The 20,146-nt window shown below is 39.0% G+C and overlaps 1 long non-coding RNA gene across 2 annotated transcripts in view; it reads right to left on the bottom strand.

The window, feature by feature from the left end:
* The window catches only part of LOC115026666 (uncharacterized), a 7,425-nt gene extending 4,294 nt beyond the window's left edge, over positions 1-3,131 (bottom strand). Inside the window, exon 1 of one of the 2 annotated variants that reach the window (XR_003834309.1) lies at positions 3,026-3,131. This is a non-coding gene — a long non-coding RNA (uncharacterized LOC115026666). The remainder of the gene's footprint in view (positions 1-3,025) is intronic. The other variant, XR_003834308.1, reaches the window with a different exon arrangement.
* Positions 3,132-20,146: the final 17,015 nt, after the last annotated feature.

The raw sequence follows: 20,146 nt of genomic DNA, 5'->3' as shown, positions 1-20,146 counted from the left end.
AATAGACACATAACGAAAATATATTACCATCAATTCTGGGCACAAAAACACATAGTTATCAAGTAAAAAGTTATCAATGGATTTGAGTGGTTGTGGATAAAAAGGAACTGACCACTACATTTACCCTACTGTTAAGGTATTTATCAAAATGATATTTAGTTTCAATATTAAGCATCAGTGAAACAGGAACAACCAATACAAATGATTAACTGCCAGTGTCAATATCACCAACTGGACACATCAAATCTGCCATGAGCAAAGAGAAAACAATTTACTTTTAAAATGTGTTAAACGTTTTTCTGACGGCTAAAGAAATACTCTTTGACTACCAGGGAAATTATCACTTTCTATGTCAATAGACTGAATAGTTTATATCTTACAAACTAAAGTATAATTTCTAGTTCTCTGCTCTAGCACACGTGAACCAGCTGATGATCAAGCCCTGATCCAACAGCTGCTGAGTTGCATCAGGTGCTATATCATATTGCACATGAGGCATTAATCTTCTCAAACTGCACAGTGCCTTGTTGGGACCTCTTGCTCTCATTCACAAAAGGATTTAAGCGTGTGTTGATAGAAATACGTGCTACTTAAAAATGTAAATTAAATCTGATGAGCAAAAGGTTTCTTATCAGGAAGGCTGACCTGACCTCTTGACATATGTTATCAGTGTGGACAGTTTATCCCTTTTTCCTTAGGTTTCCCCTATCTACACACACAAAATGAATTTAACTACCAAACTTTTGTTTCTCTCTTTTGAAAACTTGAATTTGGATTGAGATTGTAACTGTAGGCATAGAAATGTACCTAGACAGCTACAACACACTCAAATGATAAGAACCAGATGGTGAATTTGTAAATATATTAGTTATGTTATTAGTTTAGGGCAGAGACATTTGCAAATGTACATGAACAGATCGTATTAAAATCAGTACTATCAAAAACATTATCTGTCAATTTACCATTTTTTTTGTAAAGCATGAATGAAACAGCGGACAGCCAATAAGATGAGGCCAGCTTTAATCCTTATTCCTGCACTAAATGAATACTCTATTTCAGTTTGAGACACTTGCATCAATAAAGTGACTTTCATTCATTGCAAATGTTTGTATAGTTAGATTAAGTAGTAAAGGATTTACTCTTTGAGAAAATGTTATTCATTCAAGTAAGCAAGGAAATCTCTTTCACCTTACAGAACATTGGTAAATATTGTAATGAGCACAGCTGTGGGGTAGCAGGAGCTCAGTTGTAAGATCCACATGTGAAACAACAGTTAATTCAATCATCATATGCACCTATTGCTGGAGTATTTTTTTCTGATGTTTTGCTAATAATAAGTATGCAGAGAGAAAGACAAATAATTAACCCTGACAAGTCATGCATGTTAAGCATGAAGCTGATTTCACAAGGAAAAATATTATAGCAAAACTTCAGTAATTTATACTGTTAAACCAAAACACTCTTACTCTCTACAATATATGCAGTGAGCCAATAGAAACAGAATGCAAACGAAACTAAAGATAGATTAACACCTATAATTCTAAATATGTATAGTCATATTTTCTAATTGTGAAGCTTACATTAAAGTATAATGCACATGCAAGACAACAAACTAATAATTTAGCAGCTACATAAGATTGTTTTTAATCCTCATAGTTTAGCTTTTTTTACATTTTCTAAGAACAAACTGATCCAAGACATCTATTTACTGTATGTATATGAAAGCACAAGATACAAATGCTAAACTCAGTTTTTCAGCATCTCGGTGGTAAAAAAAAGAAGAAAAGAAAACTACTGAGAAAAGTTGCTATGATCCCAAACTGCCCAGGTGGCAGTAGAGCCAGCAGCAGGTATGGCAAACAGCCGACTCCAAAGGATTACTACATGAAGAAGGCAGCAGTGCGGGGTGTGGCACAAGTATCCGTTTTTTTTTTTACCACAAGCTTGTCTTGTCCCGAGTGGATTATTGTAGTCAGCAGCAAGTAGTGTTAGAATGAAAGTATCACCTGAGAGCATGGATGGATCACTGACTGGGAATACGAGTCGAAGGTGTCAGGCCAGAGCCTCTGTTTCAAGTGACTGTTAACAGTTCTTGTTGGAAAGTCAATTACCAGTAAATAACTACAAAGCGATGGAAAACAACCTCAAAGAGATGGAAAACGACTAAAAGATCCAAAAAGAGACACTAAAAATATTCCAAAAACACCAGAAAGAGACCCAAAAAAGACGACGAAGAGTCAACAAAGAAATGACTCCAAGCAATGCGATGTCATGCCATTGTTCTGAATGCCCATTGTTTAGAAACATCAATAGTCTAAAAAATGTCCCTTCTGACTGAATTCCTTTTTGCCCGATTGAATTGCCATTTGTGGGCTATCGGGCAAAAAGGAATTTAGTCAGAAGGGACATTTCTGGGCCCATTGCTCAGAAAATATACAGAATCCGGGAATAATTTAATTTCTCTCAAAACATAATTGTGAATGCACTTTTGATTAATGACAATGTCATTTCTAGGAGACCAGGCTACATAATCTGTCCATGCCTAAAATATACTAAGAACTGTCAGGTTATATACTTTGCTTACCTGTAATAATATGATGTCACTAGTCAAATGTCTTTCCAGGTGTACAACACAATTGACTAAGTAGGTGCCTAAAATGTGATGATATTAAATGATAGCCATCAAGGACATTTTCATTCAGGTAGCTTTATAGATATTTACACATCACAAGTACATCTCTGGATGCAATGCCAACATCATTGTAGATTGAACATAATTTCAGTACTTTCCAACCACAAGTTAGAAGTTTTGGAATCCAACACTTAAAACCATAAAAAACAGTTAAGTATTGAATGTGTTGTTATTGCACATCAGTAATTAGTAGCAATTGTAGGGTAGTCATCTGTGAATCACTTGCCATTCTATTGTGAATACTGTCTATTGTAAATGGAGTTAAATAAAGGGAAGTTGCTCATATTTTCCCATAGTTAATTAACACAAATTATTAAACAAGAGAATAATTACCGACCAGAAGAATGGTGTATATTGGAACCAACAGTCTGTGTCACGCGTTCCACCCACTGTTAGTTTGTTTTCATTTGGTTTTACCTTGTCAGTAATTCTCTTATCATTTCAGATCCTGGTTCATCCTCACTGCCTGCAATCAACTTATTCCCCTCACCTGGTTTCCACAGCCCATCTCCTCACCTGCTTCTCATTCCCTCATTAGTTCTATCAGAGGATATATTCCAGGTCTCTCCCACTTGTTCCCTGCCAGATTGTCTTGTGTTTTCCTGCCAAGCTCTCCAGCGATCGTCTAGTTTACCTGCCCGTTTTGACCCTGCCTGCCCGTTTTGACCCTGCCTGCCTGTTTCTGTACTCCGATTCTTCTACCTGCTCCTTACTTGATTTGTTTGCCTTTTGGACTGATTTACCGGTATTTGACCCTGCCTGGATTACTGAGTAAACTGAACTATATTGTATTCTGCCTGTCTCTGTGTTGTGCTTTTGGCTTCAGTTTTGTCGGTTCCAGGGACCCTAACAGTCTGGCTTTTGCCTCAACTACTTGTGTTTGTCTGATCGACTATCACCACAGTTCACCCTCTGCTAACACTAAAAGCTTTGCATGCTCTGAACAACAATCAATACTTTTGAAAATGAGAACCAGAGAAAATGTTGCACAGTTCTCCTTCTCTCTCAACACTTTCTATCTGTTCCCTCTTGTTGGAGCACTTCTTTCCATCGACAAAGTTCTGTTAATGACTCAGCGATTGGCAGGCAGCCAGATATCTACCAGATGATGGGAAGGGATCTCTGTAATGGGCATGGGGTGGACATTTATGGGATCTACAGTTAACCCCAAAGTAAATAGTAGGCATCATACAGACCTCCCCAAGGTTGTCATAGAAACAACAGTTTACGTTGGAGGTGAACTTTGATTGTTATGCTTCTTTAAAGTCAAAGGGCTTAAAGGTGTCAAATGTTGAGCAATAGACTCCATGGACTCTCCTCTTTTGTCAAGCCATGACTTTCTTCTTGCAAAGGTCAGGGGCTTATCGGAAATTGTGTTTGTTAAAGGCCAACTGACATCCAAACACAGACGTCGGACCCATGATATTGTCTTGGTAGCCACAAAATAAAAAATGTGGTCAGGAGTTAGCTATTGCCACCAAATTATTTGCAATTACATATGTTACATATGGTTGATTTAGTTCCAGGACCATGGTTTGTCACAGGGACAAATTAGAAAAAATATTTTTGACATATTTGGCACAATTCCAAGAGATAATTGAACGATTAACACGGTGACAAACAAAAAAAGAAACCTATTTAATTGTGTCTTTAAGGCATATGAATACATCCATGTTGTGTATGTACGTGCAAACATCACACTGACACTCAACCCTGAATGGGATCTTGCCCTCAGGTTCACTGGCTCCCATCACCCACCTCTAAACTCCTTTCTCGTTAAACATTAATGGCCAATATGAAACTGAATTTCTCTTGGTCTGAATGGGAGGTAACTGCATCGGCAGAGCAATATGATAGCACAATCAGAGGTCGAAAGCTCACAGGCCCAGACAGCTATAGCTAGCTGGCTACACAGCCAAAGATGTAGAGACAAACGCCTGAAACTAAAAAGTGGGTGGGGGGTGAGGTGTGTGCATCTGTACATGTGTGAATGAGCGTGTGGCAGTGCTGGTGGGGTAGAGATAAGGCCTTTGGGAGAGGAATATGGAGCAAGATCTGGGATAAAAGAGTGGAATGTCAGTAAGAAAGGGAAAGAAGACATGAGAAGGTGAATATCAGTCAGAGAAGCTAAAACAGAATAACCGAGTCTGTAGAGGAAGAGACGAGAAGAGAAAGGTGGCAAGGTGGGAGTTCAGATATTCATCCACCTATTTTAAGTCTTTTTAGGAGGTTAATGGAGACTCACTGCACTCCAGAATACTGATTAGAATAGAAAACTCACGATATTTCCTCCACACATTAGCCTGTCTCTTACTATTAATGGAAACTTAAAATTGCTCCCAATACAGCTATGGTTCAATGAACTGCATCAGCCTATCTGATGTCATTTTTATGAGAGTCTGTCTTGAATCCCCTTATGTAGACCTCACACTGTCTCTCCTACGTGGACATTAATGGGAAGTTGATGTTCTTGTTAGCAAATAAAAACGGGCACTGGCAAGCTGTCAGTTAGAGCAGTTGTTATGTACTTCTATTGTTGTCAAACAACACGGAACGCCAGGTCTTGTTGAACGTATCCCTAATGCCTGGGAGTGTAGTGCAGAGCCCATCAAGCATGTCTTTCTTTCAGTCTGCCTTCTTTCTCAATATTCTCCCCTTAAACTCAGTACATGACCTGCTCTAAAGCAGATGGTAGAAAGGAGTTTAGGGAGAAGTTACAAGGACGTTGTTTGTGAATTTCAGGGCTGAGAAAAAGAAATGCCAGGGGGACCTTACATCACAGGAGTGGAAGAAGGAAAGGAAAGAAGGGGGGATGGATGCTCCCCCGGCACACAACATCTGTTAGCTCGGTGTCTTTGAGCGTTGAGTCTCAGGTGCATCAGCAAACAGAAACTATATTTCCCACCAAAACAGGCTGATCATTTATTTTGCGGTTTGACACAAAACAATGTCCTTTCATTCATGCTGGTTTTGAAAGCCTGGTCAATGAGGTGGAAAGTCTATCTTTTAATTGGAACATTAGAGCTTTAATATGCTACATCTGAATAATTGTATGTGGTGTTGTGTTGCTCAAAAATCTGTTTTGTTCAAGTGTTTCTTTGAGGTTGTAAAGTGAATTTAAGGTCATAATCTCAAAGATGTTCATTTAAATAACGTCTGTTGGGTAACTATCTATCACCAAATGACAAAATGGTGATTGGATCAGAATGGGGTAGGGTTAGGGGGTATCTGATCTGTGGCGACACTACCGGAAAGAATGTTGTGTTCAATTACTGCTAACTGCTAACCCTAACCCTAACCCTTCAGATTAAAAGCTTTTAACTGGCCAAACACAAGAGGATTTGTATTATGAAGTAGTCACAGGAAAAGCAATGTGTTTGTTGTTCAGCTTGACACTGACCACTATTGTTCATCAGAAATGCATCTTCTACAAAACAAGACTACGCTCATTTTAGGCTTTTTTTGATAGCGAATCAGTTTGAAATATGTCAGGGAGTAATGGCAGAGTCAGGAGCAGCCACAGTGTATGTTAGATGAAGAGCTGCAGGCGACTGGCTGCACACCTCCACCTTTTCACCCAGGTAACCAACTTCTTTCACTTTCGCTGTTCGCAGACACATGCCGTGTGCAGCATAAAATAAGAGCATGGTTGCTCATGGAATTATGGAAAAAGGCCAATTATTGCCTAAATTCTTTATTAAAACAACAATATTGTAGTGTGTTGCCCTTGTAGTATTAAACCACATTTCAGTAAAATGCCAAATCAATCATGACTGAAATCTTAAGGATTGTCACTTTAGATTGACATCTTCCACATGATAATGTTTGGCTATTTTAAATAGTAATATGTCAGTCGATCCTTTCTCTGATTTATATTAAAATCAAACTTTACAATGATACTGATAACCTTTTGACTGGCTTGACTCCTTCAAACACTATCATGGGAACACAAGTGAAGCTGCTATTATATAAACATTGGTTTATAATACAAAAGTGTGAATTTATATGTAGTCTGTTGAAATCAAGCCAAGAGGACAAAAAATATCTATTCAGTTCTTTATTCTGAATTTAAAGGGGGAAAATTATAAATGAACAAAAGTCAAAATCAAGAGCTGTATTCACCTTTCATAGTGACCATGACATTATAATGTTACGTCTACATCTGAACAAAGTAATAGTTCTTAGAGGTTAAATACCTTGTGAAAGGCTTTTGAAAAGACTTAAACGGCAAGCGCGATAATATTCAGCATCCTATACAAAAGGCACACGACTCGGCCGTGGGCAATACTTTTGCAGGTGTTTGATCATGATTTATTTCTTCTGCATAACTGCAGCTGCCACAAGTTAGATTTTTCTATCGCCCACTGGGTCAATTTTATACTGTCAGGCAGATCCCTGACAAGAGAGAGCAAGAGTTCAGTCTCGTCAGCTAGCTAATTAGCAAGAGTGGAAGTCTGCCTATAGAGTGCTACCATCCACATAAGGTAGCATTGATAAAGCTCTACTTTAAATGACTACCGTCATGTAGTAATCACTTAGTTCATTTGTACAATATGTTTCATTAAGATGGGGTGATTTGGTTATAGCTCTTTATTGATCCAGGCGTAAAACTGTAGAGGTTGCTGAAAGTTTGGAAACTTGGTAGAGTAGGGTTGTACTCTAAATCTTTATAAACTATGTTAAACTGTTCATGGTTTCATTTCTCTCTCTCTCCTGTTTCCCAAAGTTGTAAGTGCTTAAGTACAGTGTTCACTCACCCTGTAAATGGCTTTGAATTATAACTAGTGTTCAGGTCTGCTATCTGTCGCAAAACATGATCACGCAAACATTGTTAATAGTTGTTAGATATGAATCACTTTTGTTGAATTAATGCACAACCTATGGTATTGGATAGCATTTAGTATGACATCATTATACAGCATCCTCAACTCTTGATTGCCATCCTCTGGACATTTATCTGACAAAACGTTAACAGTGAACATTTAACTTCTTTCATAACACTTTCATCTGAAAATCAAAAGTAATATGCATCAAAAGCCTTATGTTGAAAGATAAGGAATGAATATCTCACCCATCACACGCTCGAGAAAGTTTCTTCATGGCTGATGAAAACGCATTACATAAGCTGCTGGAACAATGAACAGGATTCTAAATGCATGTTTGAAAGCTTTCCTGTTGCTGGGTCCTAATTAAAACAAATGCAGAATTTTTGTAGGAGAAATTAAGAAGATAGCATTTCCTGTGCATGTTTTATTTTAAAATGCACATACATCTCTTGATCCACTCTATAAAGAAGCTTGTTACGAATGCACATAAACAAATCCTTTGTGAGATTTTATGAGGATTAGCGTTCATGAATTATCCTGGTGGGGTGATTGAGAAGTATTCTGGATGAGCAAAGTTATATCAGTAGAATTCAGGGCTGAAGTGAGATTGGTGGTGCAATCAAACTCGTCCTTTACACCTAACCTTTAAAGAATGTACTGTAAGATGTTATGAAATAATTAATTGACCTGCATAAAGTACGGCAACACAAACACGATTAGCAAATCAACAACAAATACATCTGCAACTTGTATTTGAAGTAGGAAAAATTGCCTACCTTTGCCCTTTTATGTGTGTCTTAGTGTGGGCAAGGGTTTGAACTCTGCCATTCAGCTCACAGGTGTATGAATGTGTCAGTCTGCCTTTATAGGCCTCCCCCTTCAATGACAGCAGAGTGAGTGAGCAAGACAAAGAGAGAGAAAGGGAGTTAAAGAAAATAGTTTCTGTTTAATGCAGTGATCTAACCTGTCCAGGGGTCCCGTGTCTGCTCTCTATGTCAACAAAAGTTTAGAGCAATCACTTTTAGGCATTTACTTTCTGACAGTCAAAACTTATGTTCAGTCACAGTCCTATTATGTGGGAGGAATAAAATATGCCTGAAAAACAATACACGTTGGGGTATACTGTTGAGGGGTGACAGTCGACGGATTGCTACTTGAGGGGTACTGTTATGCATTACTGTCCTACAGGTGTAGGTTACAATAACAAGTGTGATTGAAGGAGTTTGTCAGTGAGTAGGGGTAACACAAAGGTGAGTTATTACAGCCAGGTCTCATTCCAGTGTCAAATACCGACATTTTGTCATGGCCCTCGGTGTCTGATACCGACGCACAAGGCACCCGTGGACACCTGTATGAGACGCACAGGGCTTTCAAGTAACTACAATGTATCCACAGGCTAAGACACATCGGGATTGTTCTATGATGACAGGAAAAGGCTGTCTGGTCTGATAAAAATCCAGATTCGGCTAGATCAACGAAATGGCAACGTAATGTATTGAACTCATTATTAATAGTTGAAACTGCACAGGCTAGAGTGGTGTCATGGGGCAACAAGTCCTCCAAGTTAAACAACAATATAGGTCATTTCTAATTTCCCTCCGGAGGGGCATTTGAGCCTTTTTTCAGATCGGATGGCCCGATTGGCTGAATTACAAAATGTTTCAGTGCCTAGCAAAACATCACAAAGCTTAAACTGTTATGTCATCTGACACATCTATCAGAAAAACAATTTGGATTGAGTTAGGGAACGATCGTGGTCCGTCAATACAAAATAAACAGCAAACAGCGCTCTACCAACGTTTTTTTGACCCATCAATACACCACGACCATCTCTCTCTGCAAAGCTCTATAATTTAATGTGTACAACAGCATCCCTGCTACACACATTTCCCACTATTCATTTTAACATATCTCCACTAGAATTTCAAACGGTTTTGGAGTTGGAACAACGCATATGTAATGACTGACTAACCGGCAGGGTTAAGGGGTTTAATACCTGTAGATCCACAGCTTGATTTCAGACAAGGACACACCTCAACATTGAATCAGACCATTTTTCATCCAAACACAGTCATCATGTTCCCCCAGAGTACGTAATCATTCAGCAACATAATGCTTCCTGTCAAACTGCAAGTATCATCCAGGTATCCTCTAAGTATCATTCCTCTCTGGTGACACGGCATTAATGGTCTGGCCACTACAATCATTTGATATTGGAACTGGACCTCTGGAAAGAACTTGAACTCAGCATCCATAGAAAGGCCTGGGTAGTTTCCACATACTGCAGCATTGATGTTTTCACGCTTCTCTTGTTGAGATACTTTTACAAATGTTGGCATTTTTTTGTCAGGGTGCAAAGGTCTGTACCGTGGTACTGAAAAGTGTGTGTGTGTGTGTGTGTGTGTGTGTGTGTGTGTGTGTGTGTGTGTGTGTGTGTGTGTGTGAGTGAGTGAGTGAGTGAGTGAGTGAGTGAGTGAGTGAGTGAGTGAGTGAGTGAGTGAGTGAGTGAGTGAGTGAGTGAGAGAGATAAACATGCTACTTGGAAATAGCTACACACCATCAAATTATCTCAATCATGATTATGCATAAAAGCCTCATATTAAGAGAGAAGAGAGAGCAAAGTGACAATAAACTGTTAAATTATAATCATCAGTTTCAACCTAGGCTTCAAGTTCTCTCCATCGTGGCAATCAATTCTGCAGTAGATGATTATCTTTTTAACACAACCACTCACACTGTTGACACACAAGCCTTTAAATAGCAGGTAATTGAAGATTTTAATTTAAAATAGCCTGTAGAGTTTGACATCGCTCACACACATCTCTGTTTACTCTGCTGGCTGTCAGTCTTCTGTCGTGTTAATGACATATTAGAAGAAATGGAAAATAAACATGAAACACTGAAAATCCAATTGTAACGCTGTAATAATGCTGAAAAGGGCACATTAGGTGCCTTTGTGTTTGTGACATTAAGTAGGAAAGTAAGGCTGCAGTTATTTTTTTAAATAAGTAAATATTTTTGAGAGTGTAAAATGGATAATAATTGTGTTTGCATCTGTGCATCTGTGTATGCTTGTGATAATATATAAAGTTTGTACGTGGATGTATCTCCACATTAGCGATATCATGTTCGTAGCTCAACACTGGTGCATATCAATTAGGAGTGCCCTATACTCCAGCTCAAGCAAACTGTTCCCAGCATGTGTGTGTGGGAAGCTGTGAGGCAACCCGGAGTGAAGAATAGCCAAGACAACAACCTCCCAGGGTCTCCGCTTTCTAACATCCAGCCGAACTGCAGTTGACTTCTGTTTCCTTCCCATGCCCGATGGCCATAGAGCAGAGAAGAGCATTGTATGCTGACAGTATTAAATGTTGACATAATTACAGTGTGATAAAATCATTCAACTTTATGGTTGGATGGAGGGTTTTATGTAACCTGTGATTGGAGATTTTTGGTTGTTTTAATATCCAGCTTGAGGTTTGGAAACTATTTGACATATTGGCCAAGGACTATCTGTTGGACATTTCGAACAAATAGTGTTGGACAATAACACATTTGTAATATGCTAAAGTAATGTGATACAGAAATGGCCAGTAATTTCAAATAGTTTTATGCACAGTATATATTACGCATTGACATCAGTCAATGCATAAGCAGATATTTCTTTTTTTCAGGGCCATACTGATCATTGGTAATCAAGGAGGCTGATAACCGCTTCCTCCCCACTACTTTCGGTGCCATTTTTCGGACCACCCCCATTTTCAAACTCGGCCTTCATTTAGATCTCACACACCTGTAAAACTTTGTGACTGTATCTTGCACAGCGGTGACACTATCGCAGTGACGGACATCTTCGCCTGATACCTGTAGAAAGACAAAGGTTTTTGATTGTAATTATGGTTCCTGAGAAAGTGCTGAAATCTCAACTCAGAGAAAGGGATTCACAAAACTTTTCCGTTTGATTATGTGACTATTTTTTACATCATCATAGCCTTAATCAAAATTCCATTTTACACATGCAGCTTCAAAAGCTGTCACAATGTTCTGTCTATGACTATTTTAGGGGTCAAACTGTGTTAAATGTATGTGTACCCTTTTAGCTGTAACGATAGACTCAATGTCTAAATATTACAGTGCATTTTTTATTACTATGTCATGATCGTGATTTTGTATATCCTGTTTTATTTTGAAGTGTTCACTCCCCCTTGTGTCATATCTAGTTGTACTTCCTGTCTGTGTGTTTCTCTCTCTGTGATTGTTGATTTGTTCCTCCTGTGTTTTAGCTTCTCTCCCCAGCTGTGTCTCGTTCCCCTTGTTTAGTTTCTGTGTGTATATATGCCTGTCTGTCCCAGTGTTTCCTCAGTCACCCTGGTAGTAGAGTGCTCCTCGTGCTCCTCGTGCTCCTCGTGCTCCTCGTGCTCCTCGTGCTCCTCGTGCTCCTCGTGCTCCTCGTGCTCCTCGTGCTCCTCGTTTAAAGTTTTACTTTTTGTCTTATTTTGTACTTTAGTGGGCTTTTTGGAATAAAGCCCTCTTTTGTTAATCTCCTCGTCTGCCGTCTTGCATTTGGGTCCTCACCCTTTCCCCACCGTGACATACTGAGCATACTATACATGTCTCCTGTGATTGTCTCAAAGTGAAACAAGTCAAATTGAAATCACTATGTGTAACAATATAACTTCAGAGCATTTTAAAAACAATAGTGCTCTTTTTTGTTTTACTGTTTTTATATAGACTTTATTACTTGTCTGTCTCCTAATGGGTCTGATTTCTCTCTTTAAGAAGCATTTGAACTATGAATATGTCATGTAATCTTTTCTTTATAGACTAATCAAGTCTTGTGTCTCCACAGGATTTGTACTCTGCTCATGCTCTTGTGATGGAAGGTCAATCCTCCCTTATACAAACTAATATAGTCATCCAAAGGTATACATTATTAATGTGTTGAAGGAGTTATTGGTAACTGTTAACATTCCTTTTCTCGATACTGGCCGGAAAGCAAACCCTCCATAGAGCAACTTCAACGAAATTATGCATTCGAAAATTCCATCGCCGCTAATGCCAGACTTCAGTATGCTGAGTTAGACAAATCAAACGTGTATATTTACCCTGGCAGCTATGAGGATGTATCCACTTGCCTTGTATTAATTTCAGCTGAACTTACAAAATAGTTTTGTACAGAGCGAGGACTGTAGATTTTTCTCACCCATCTCTTACAGAGTAGTTATGCTATGAAGGAATAAATTCACAGCCAGTACGGAGAGGAGGAAAGATTACAGCGACGAAGTACATCCATGTTAATAATTAGTTGCAGCACAGAGGGAGCAGACAAGTCTGCACACTAATTAATCTGCTTCTTCTGTTTGTTTCTTGACATCAGCCTGATTATCTGTAGGCAGATGGCTAGCTAACGGATAGCATTAGCATGTTAATAATGACATTTTTTTACAATAAAGTAATTTAACACACTCTGCCAAAACAAAAAAATGTATGAATCAAATTAGATTGATAAATTGTCCTAGTATTGCATGCAAATATTAGATGGAGTGAACAAATCCGACCCGGTTATTAGCAAAACCGAATGGCTAATATCAAAGAATCTTCTCATATAACATTTGCTGTGAAAATGTTGTGCATGTTAACTCCAGGTCCAAACAGGGCCATAATGAAGGAACCGATCTCCCAACACTGTGTGTGTGTGTGACTAGGCTTGCATATTGTTGCGATAACATGCTGAATTTACAAGAGGATGTATAAAAATAAATGTTAGGTTTTCAACAGTTTTGCCTGTCCTGCAACAACATGGCCAAAAAAAGCACATGTTTTCCAGATGCTTCTGTGGTCAAGGCAAAATGAAGAACAAAGCGCAAATTCTTTGACAACATTTTAATGGCTTTGACTTAACCTAGAGTCTGAAGCACACTGAATTTCGACATAGACATTCCTGGCAGTTTGCTGTTCTAAATCCCAGAGCAGAAAAGAAGGTAGACAATAACTTAGGTTTCTGGAAACCTATCTGTAGGAAAAGTTGGTTTACTTGTACATAATGCGGCAGTTTAATCATACATACTGCATGCGTCTCTACATTTAGCAAAATGTGAAAATAACTACAGCTGCAGAATGCATGCACTCATAGAAATCAAAGCAACAAAAACAGAAATGCTGAAAAGTCTGAAAACTGCAGAGAAGTGCATTAAAAAAAATGCAAAGCAGATGCACATGTGTGTCCTGTTCACTTTGCATGGATGGAGTCCCCAGTGACCGCAGAAAGAGTCCATGATGGGGGAATTTTTAGCTCTGCTGAAAAAAAGGAGAATCAATAAGCGACTATGAGGATACGGAGGAGCATGATATCACCCCTAGGTCATCACACACTACACACCATGCTCAAAAACAGGTGAGATGAGAGTTTTCTCTCAATATCAACAAAATGCAGATACAATGCAATCAATCCAAGCTGATGGATCACACTGTTGAATGTCATGGAAACTGTCTTGAAAGCCCAAGACTACTGCAGCCCCCACAGGCCCAGCCCCAGGTCTTTGCACAATTTGTTCTAAAGGCTTGTCTCTCCCCAAGAAACAACCAACAATGGCAGACTGCTTCTCCTCCCTCCTGGATGCTGATTTCACATTCACGTCTATTATGCATAAATCTCAATGGATGCAGTGAATCAATGCAAAACAGAATAATAAATCATGTATTCCACGGGTTCTTCCTGCCTTAAGCAATGCAGGGGAGAGAATTGAATGCCACAGCCTTCTTGGAAAAACATGTTGTTATGGTGGTAAGGCAGGCCTGATAGTTTGTATTGAGGAAATGTAGATGTTCCCTTTACAGATGCTCTGCAGCCTCGGCATCAACATTAATGGTTTTGTACAATTGCAACTGCTGTGTTAATTTAGCCTCAGACCAGGTATGACTGTTACAAGAGGCGTCTTGGCGACAGTTGGTTGGCAAATAGCTGATCACATACAGTATGCACAGCTCATAGTTTCAGCATCCTCGGTGCATTTGGATATCTTCAATAACTTCAAATGACGAGGGTGTGATCATTTCTGAGCTCACATCTGTTTCACTGACAGGCAGAACACAGAGAAGAAAGGGAGACGGAGGAAAGTGGGCGGAGGATGAGGTGGATTGGGGTTCAGGAGACAAGATACCCAGCGGCTGACTGCTAGTGTCATGGGAGTTCAACAAAGTACAGCACGGCCCTCCAGCTGGAGGTTAGAGAGAAGCATCGGTGTGTTTGTGTGCAGGCACGTTCGTGTGTCACACATTTGTCTTTGAGCGTGCGTGTTTAAGCTGATTGTCCACTGATGTACATGCCAGCATGGGCAAGTGTGTGTGTGTATATATAGTAGGTGATGTACGCGTTTGTGAAAGGCAGACCCACATCGCAAAGGGTGGCAGATGCGGACCACAAATGAGGCCACTGACTGACGGCTCTTCTTTGTGGCCGAGGTAGCCCCAATTTATCTTCTCTCCCGCTCTCAGACTTCAATCCCCCTTTCACTTTGATGGACAATATGTCCTCCTTCCCTGTAACACTCGGCTGCTGTATAATTAAATGTCAAATAACTGTTACCCATCACTTGGAATGAAAATGTATTATTTGTGGCAAATAGAGCACTAAATCGGAGATAGTGAAATTTCTGACTTATTTGCAGCGTCCGTGCCTTCGCATTGATTGAAATATTGAGGACAATTGGATTGCTGCAAGCCCTTGTTGCAAAGTTATTGTCTGTCCAAATTCCAAATCAAAGCTTAAACTTTGGTTGCTTGCAGGCAACGTCAAGCAGCTGTCTTTGCTGTACGGCTTCAGTATTTCACATCTAAAGCAACATTTTGAAAGAGTGCATATTGTCATGCCACGTGGGGATTTGAAAAAAGTTGAATGAGAAAATCAATGTTTTTGACCACAAACTACAGCACATACAGATGGGTGAGCCCAAGTTGCTCCTGATGTATGTCAATGCTTTCTATGTCAGCTCTGCCGCCATTGGTGTACGAATGTGTGTGTGAATGGGTGAATGAGGGGCAAATTGTAAAGCACTTTGTTCAGTAAGGTAGAAAGGCACTATATAAATGCAGTTCATTTACCACCAAGTATTTGCATTTTTCTCCACTCTGAAGGGGCCACTGTTCACTAGATATATACATCATAGATTGTGCATTTAACTAAGGCCAACTTTAAAGGGGCACTTTTACCACTGAAGGGCAGCAGAAAAGCTTTTAACACAAAAAATGACATATAAACAAGATGTTATTAATGTCACCAATGCAGTAGCAAGACACAGGAACAACATTAGCTTTTTTGCTTAAAAACAGCTGATGGTTGATAGAGCAACCATCAGAATAAACATAAAACCAAAACAATGAGCTAAACGACGCTTAAATGTTCCCAAGAGCTGCAGGGGCCTAAAGTATTAGGTGATAATTCTCTGTGGACTGATCAATGTGAGCAGTACATATACTACTGTATGACTATTAAGACCTATCATTATAGCTACAATGTACCTTGCACAGTAACTTGATTCTCGTGATATCACGAGAATTGCGGGATCATAAGATCACACGGAAACCCATCTTGTCCGGCTTTAGTAGTGTGCTAGTGTGCGAACCACCAGTGACCGGACAAATGAGCTTCCTGTGAGGGGCTACTGGCATGGTTTAGGTGTGTGTGTGTGATGAGACGACTGTTCGTTAAAAACGGCAATGGTGGCTCGTAAAGAGGTTAGCGTAGATGCTGCGATAGCATCAGTTATATCAGACCTGGAGAGTATTTCTTTATTGAAATAACTGGCTTCGACAAGTTTGATTGACATATGGTTCATCTACTTACCTGCAGAGTAGTTTTTCGAAAGTGCCTGCCCTTTTCCAAACAGTTTCCAATGACGGCTTCTCAGATAGTTCTGTGTAAAGCACGTCAGGTTAACGATGTATAGCCAGAATTTCTGGTTTTGTGATTGGCATCTTTTTTATTTATAGTATCCTCCCTGTTTTAACCTCTTTTCCTTATGTTATTGCACCACTAATCACCATCTTTTTTTGATATGAAAAGTAATATCTTTGCTGACCAAAGATACGCTCTGAATCTAACACATTAGTTTATTTCATTTATTTTTTTAAGCTGGCAGTCACATTCAACTTTTCAAGAGCGATGTGCAGAAAGGTGGCATCAACGAGAACGAATGTTTGGGAGACAGATATAATTTTATACAGGGGAAGTTTAACGTGTAAGGAACAATATAACACTGAAGCATAATTGTAAAGCATAGTGTCCTGTCCATAATATACATTTAAACAGTATCTAGGGTGATAAATCATTGATGGTTACTCATATAACTTTAAATAGTGCTTGCAGTCTGAAACATCATAGGCCTGTCAAGCACTGCAGAAGACATGACAGCTCAAAGACCATGGAGAATAGAGTGCTATCATTAAGCTATTCAAAACATGCAGTTTCCTACCACTGTTTTAATATGCTGTGTATAGAAACATTAATAGTACAGGAGCTGTACATAGAAATTGAATTAAATCACTCATCTTGTTTCCAAAGGAGTTGCATGCATCACAAAGTAAAGTATAGGTGTTCTTGAAATAATCCAACTTGAATTTACCTTCCTCCTTTCCCTCCATTGCTCCATTCTCCACAAAACCCTTGGCTTGCAAAGGTTAGCTCCTTTTTTCTTTTTTTTTTAAAAGCACTACTATCGTCCAATGAAAGTGCATCGTTACAAAAAAGCCTGGCAGATATGTCTTCTCTTAATGCAAAACATGTGTAATTTTCCTTATTTCTTGGGAGTAATAGCAATCACCCCACAAAAGCTTTACATTTTTAATGCTGTGCATCCTGTTCTGCCATTAATCACTTTCCCAGGCGGCCTCTAATGTTTGTACTCAACGCTGTGTACAGAAGTGTTGTGGTTGAAGAGAGGTGCTATGTGTTAGTCTGTATAAATAAGGGCTTTACGAAATGTCTTTTTTTTTTTTATATATATTTGAAGCTTCTAATGAGTTTTTCGAATAAAGGTTTGAATGTCTGTTGTCATATTTTATGACTTAATCATACTAAAAACAAAAATGTAAAATCCTTGAACAAAATCCTCAGTGATTTATCTGATTCAATTATAATTTTTTTAATATCAACTTTGTTTAGTGAATATAACTAGTCAGTGGATGCTTCCCTTTATGTGCGACAAGTGGGACGGTGAATAGTTTTTTGGCCACAGTATACATTTTGTTTTTGAAAGGCTTAACACCAAATTAATATGCGAATGATTACATCTATATTTTTTCAATAAATTTCAACTTTTGGACTAACGCAAGTTATTGGAAATCTTTATCTGCAACTGTGCCGAAACGCAACGAATGCAAAAAAACGAAAAAAGCTGCGTAGCATTGAAATGCTATTTTCAGTAAAATTGAATGTAGTTTCAATTTATATTGGTTACAGCCGTAGTATAAATGCACATTAACATGCGAGAGAGTAATCATGTTGCCAAGTTTGCGATACTCATTTGTGCATGTGATGTAAAAAAGGCAAAAGCAGATGCCAGAGTGGTTATATTGACTGTTGAAAACAATGTGCCTTCAATGTGCATTGTCCCTGAAAATAAATACTATGAATAAACATGCAAAATATGATGACACAAAACACACAAGTGCATTTTGTATGGCTGTGGAACTGAATGTACAGGTGGAGAAAGATGGTCATAGAAATTCCACATTCAGCTCTGTTATAGGCAAAGGAACCTACAGAGTACAGCTTCACACACACACAAGAACACAAGCAGCAGCTCAATCAAGTGAAGGAAATGCCTTGCGTTCCGTGTCTAATTGAAAGTAAGCAGATGGTGTTGGGTCTTCATAAAGGGATATCAACATCAGGTGCTGAGACATTTAAAAGAAAATACCGTCAGGGGCGCGAAGAGAAATGTGAACAAATCTCAGTTCCGTTAGATCAGACACAGGCAGGTCCACACCCAGGAGAGAGCCTTCTAATCAATACTAAAACAGTGAGAACAAGTCCGGGCCAAGACACAAGAGAGCCATAATAAGAGGGGAAAGGACAAGCCAGGGAAAGAGAATATGGAGGAGGTGAAATGAGAAGGGAGCTGTGATAAAGAAATGAGAGATAGAATACTGGGTGAGAGAGAAAAGAGAATAAAAATACATGACTTTGGCAGGGGATCTTAAACGGCTTTGAATAAGTGTTCATTTTGCCGGGAGATGTGTCAAAACTAAAGCCAATGTCCCAATGAATGGGGCTGTGACATTTAACCTTTTAATATTTGTTGTGAAAATGAGTTGCTTCTCTAACGCTAATGATAAGCATAAATCCAGATTCTGTCCCTCACTAATTACAGTAATTACATGTTTTAAGAGCTGGGATGACTAATGATCATACTTAACTGTAGAAAACGTGGTTATAGACATCTGATACAGACGGCTAACAGGTTAAGGTCCAGTGCCCTCTCCTCTCTTTCCCCTGGAAGCCTTAGCAAATTTGGCCTTTGATCATTATTTGGTCTTATATCTAAGCTGGCTGCTGTGGTGAGGTAGTTATTGGAGCAACACACCGTTTATTAGATCTTGCAGGAAGTAGCACTCTCCTCTTCCTGAAAAATGAGGATTAAATCGTCCAGCAGGAAAGGCTGAATTGCCTCTCAATTGATGTGGTTACACAGCTGGGCGTACATAGCGTGCCTAGCACAATGCTAACGGTATCACTTTGGATGGGTCCCTTATGGCTGAGCTAATGTGGCTTCTTATCAACATTTGATCCAAATTGCATCATGTTCTTTTAATGAGGTTGCATTAAGCTTGGGGGTGTGTTTCCCAGCGATTGGAAAAAATTAAGTCAGGCTCAGATATGTGTGATGTACAGTGAACATATACACTCAGTGGCCAACACATGTATGGTATTATACTATACTATACTATACTATACTTTACTCCTTACAAACCTTCCTACCAACAGCAGTTGGTACAAGTGTTGTAGAAGGGCCAAACTGCTACATTCTAAAAGTTAAAGTAAAACTGAAAAACTGTATAATTTTGAACAATAACAAAACGACATCTTTAGGTTTAGGCAACAAAACTACAACTTCTCAAAGTTTTGGCAACACAACTATTTGGTCTGGGGTAAGGAAAACATTGTCATGTGGGTTTAAATATTGACGATTGTAAAGTGAAAGGGAAACTTAACATGGTGAACACAAAGACAACACATTATTGATTTCACACAGAATGCAGAAAATCCTGTGTTTTGTGTCCCGTCTAATGCCCCGACCTCCACCATTTTTGTAGTTTCTCGCTCTTTATACTACGTCACCTGACCTCTGCCTTTGTTTCCATCATAATTACTAAGGTTTACTAGAGGTCGGTGTCGTCTTCTTGTATTCTTTCTTTCGGGGATCAGCTGTGTAAATAGATGATAAAACCTACTAGTTTGTGTAGCAGGCTGGGTGATTAGTCTGTCCTGAACTGTCACCAATATATACACACTGCACATTTTGCATATTTAAATATTGAAAGAAAGTCACATAAACTTGCTAGACATTTATTTTATTTACTCTCACTAAGCACATCATCTAGCCTCATTTAACCCCTTTAGAAAGACACA

Source organism: Cottoperca gobio, chromosome 21 (assembly GCF_900634415.1).
Source record: "Cottoperca gobio chromosome 21, fCotGob3.1, whole genome shotgun sequence".
NCBI lineage: Eukaryota > Metazoa > Chordata > Actinopteri > Perciformes > Bovichtidae > Cottoperca > Cottoperca gobio.
The sequence above is the reverse complement of the archived record's forward strand: the minus strand, read 5'-3'. Positions and strand labels throughout refer to the sequence as shown.